Genomic DNA, 3,252 nt, shown 5'->3' with positions numbered 1-3,252 from the left:
CATGCCCAAGATCCCGAGAGGAGAATGGAGGAGAAGGGATTGCAGCATGGCCATCCTCCCTGGGGGGTGATTTCTCACTTTCTGTTTCTCTGTCTTACTCTGTCTCTCTGGTGAGTGCATGCACCCTATAGCAAAAATCTCTAAGAAAAAAAAAAGCAAAAGCATGTTTACTATCATAACATAATTTTACAGTTATAAAATGAAAAAGGTAAAATATTTTCATGAAGTAAATAACACTCTCAATGGTGTTCAGGAACGAGATTTTATATTTATCAAAAGGAGATATGCATCTCAATAGATTAAAAAAATAGTATGGAAGGCTTAGCCCCAGCTCCCAAAAAGCTCTGGGGAAGGATTTCTGTAATGCCTGGATCACTAGTCTGTTAACAGGTCATGTATATTGCCAGCATTACAAACTGCCCCGTAATCATGCTCTGAAGATTCACTAACACACAGTAAAGTGGACGGTGAGCAAAACAAGCACCACAATGAAGAACAGGCTGTCAGAGAGCAAATTAGAATAATCTCTGGCATGTTTGCTTGACAGATAATCTAGAGTTGCCAGATTTTAACAAATAAGTCCCATTTGGGACCTACTTATAGTGATAAAAAATTAACTATTTATCTGACATTAAATTTAACTGGGCATAACTGGGCATACAGTATTTTTTCTGTCCCCTCTTAGTGAAACCTTCCTCCCAGCATTCAATAGGAAAACATTTTCTGAAGGATTAGGTGATATGTCCCAGGAGGATATATGTAATATTTCATCAGCCCAAGCAATTCAACAGAAAATGTTCCTGTTTCCAATGTTACCAAACAGATCTCTAATGAGAAAAGGCTGTGTTGTATATTAGATTCATTTGTCACTACAGAGATTTAACCTATGGTAAGGAGAGCAAATAAGCACCTGGGGCTGGCCCCACAGACTAGTGGTTAAGGGAGTGGGGTCTCACATGGTTGACCACAGTTCAAATCTTTGCCAGGGTAGCTTGAAAAACATGCCAGGCATATGTATGTGTCTGCCTCAAATTCTGACAGGATGGAGAAATAGAGATGGGATTGTGGTGTGACCATACTGCACTGAGGATTGCTTTTTCTCCCTATCTGTCTCTGGCAAAGTCATGTGCATGAATGCAAAAAAAAAAAAAAAGTAAAATTGAACATTTATTCTAATAACTTATGAATTATTGACTGAGCATCTATTATACAATAGACCTAGAGCTGAGCAGTTAAGATACACCTTTCGGGGGGACCAGCAGTTAGTGTAATGGCTATGTCACTGGACTCCCATGTAGCCAACCACGGTTTGAGTCCCGGACCTCGTGGCTTAAACTCACACCAGGCGCGTGTGCATGCGTGCCCACGATCCTGAGAGGAGAATGGAGGAGAAGGGATTGCGGCATGGCCATCCCCCCTGGGGGGTGATTTCTCGCTTTCTGTCTCTCTGTCTTTCTGGCAATCACATACATCCTATGGCAAAAATCTCTTTAAAAAAAAAGATACACCTTTCAAAGACTTCATATTCTATTATCCTTCTGGTTTAAACATTCTATAATTTGGGGGGTTTGGCATTTGAGCTTTAAGGGCAGTTCTTCTAGGCATCACTGTTTTATCTACCTTGGTATGTACCGTCACATGCCATATACCAATATTTCAGTCAACAACAGGCCATATTATACTATGGTAGTTCCATAAGATTTTAACGGAGCTGCGAAATCCCTAGTGATGTGTAGTCATCATGGTGTCCTAGCACCACACTGTGAGTTATGCTTCTTAAAAAGCATTACTCACATGTCTATAGGGATGTTGGTATAAACAAACCTATGGTGCTGGCAGTTGAATAAAAGTACAGCACATACGATTATATGTAGTATATAATAGTTGGCAATGATAATAGACGGCAATGTTACTGGTTTATGTATTTACCATACCATACTTGTATTGTTATTTTAGAATGTTCTCTTTCTACCTATATAAAGAAGTGTACTATAAAACGGAATGCCATTTTATAGCAGCTCTTAAGGCCTACTACTTGAGGAGCACCTTTGCCTAGGCTATTGCTACAACTGAGGAAGACACTAAACAAACACTGGTAAATTCTTAAAAAAATACTGCATCTATGACTGCATTAAGAACCTTGCTTGGAGGGCCAGAAGGTGGCATGGTGGTTAAGGTACTGGATTCCCACATGGCCAACTCTGGTTCAAGACCCGGACCCAGAGGCTTGAAAATCATGCTGGGCATGTATGTGTGCATACCCAGGATCCTGAGAAGAGAATGGAGGAGAAGGGATTGCAGTGTGGCCATCCTCACTGGGGGGTAACTGCTCAGTTTCCCTCTTTCTCTGTATCTGTCTGTCTCTGGTGAGCACATGTGTCCTACGGCAAAAAACAAACAAACAAACAAACAAAAAGAATGCTACTTGGGCTTGGGTTACCTAGAAGTGTATGAAAAGCATCTGGACAAAAACACTAAAGAAGTTCATCTATGATTTTAAAGGATTTTCCAAGGATGAGAAGGTTACAAAAATCAGCATGATTGTGGTTCAGATGGCAAACGATTTCATTCTGGAGGAGGGTGAGGACGACATTGAGGACCTCCTAGAGGTGGTTTCTGAGGAACTAATACTGAGTCACTGAAACTAGAACAGCGATGCATAGCTGAAAAAGAGGCAAAAAGAGGGAACCAGCAGTTAGCGTAATGGCTATGTCGCTGGACTCCCACGTAGTCGACCGCGGTTCGTGTCCCGGACCCGGTGGCTTAAAAACTCACGCCGGGCGCATGTTTGTGCGTGCCCAAGAGCCCGAGAGGAGAATGGAGGAGAAGGGATTGTGGTGTGGCCATCCCCCCTGGGGGGTGATTTCTTGCTTTCTGTCTCTCTGTCTCTCTCTCTGTCTGTCTGGTGAGCGCATGTGCTCTATAGTGAAAACCTCTCCAAAAAAAAAAAGAGGCAAAAAGAGATTGCAGAAGAAAAAACAAAAGAACCCCTAAGAAAAAGTTTTAGCAAACTTTTACAGACCTCAACAAGCTAATTAAAATGTTTGAAATTGTGAATCCCAACACTAAAAATTGTCATTAATAAAGAGGAACATTCATGGTATGTTATCTGCTTATACGAAAATATGATGAAAAATAGAAATAAAGCAAGGTACATCAAAATACATCGGGAACCAGCAGTTAGCGTAATGGCTATGTTGCTGGACTCCCATGTAGTCAACCGCGGGTCGCCTCCTGGACCTGGGGGTGTGT

This window comes from Tupaia chinensis, unplaced genomic scaffold (assembly GCF_000334495.1).
Source record: "Tupaia chinensis unplaced genomic scaffold, TupChi_1.0 Scaffold143996_1, whole genome shotgun sequence".
Taxonomy (NCBI): domain Eukaryota; kingdom Metazoa; phylum Chordata; class Mammalia; order Scandentia; family Tupaiidae; genus Tupaia; species Tupaia belangeri.
This window is presented reverse-complemented; position numbering follows the sequence as displayed.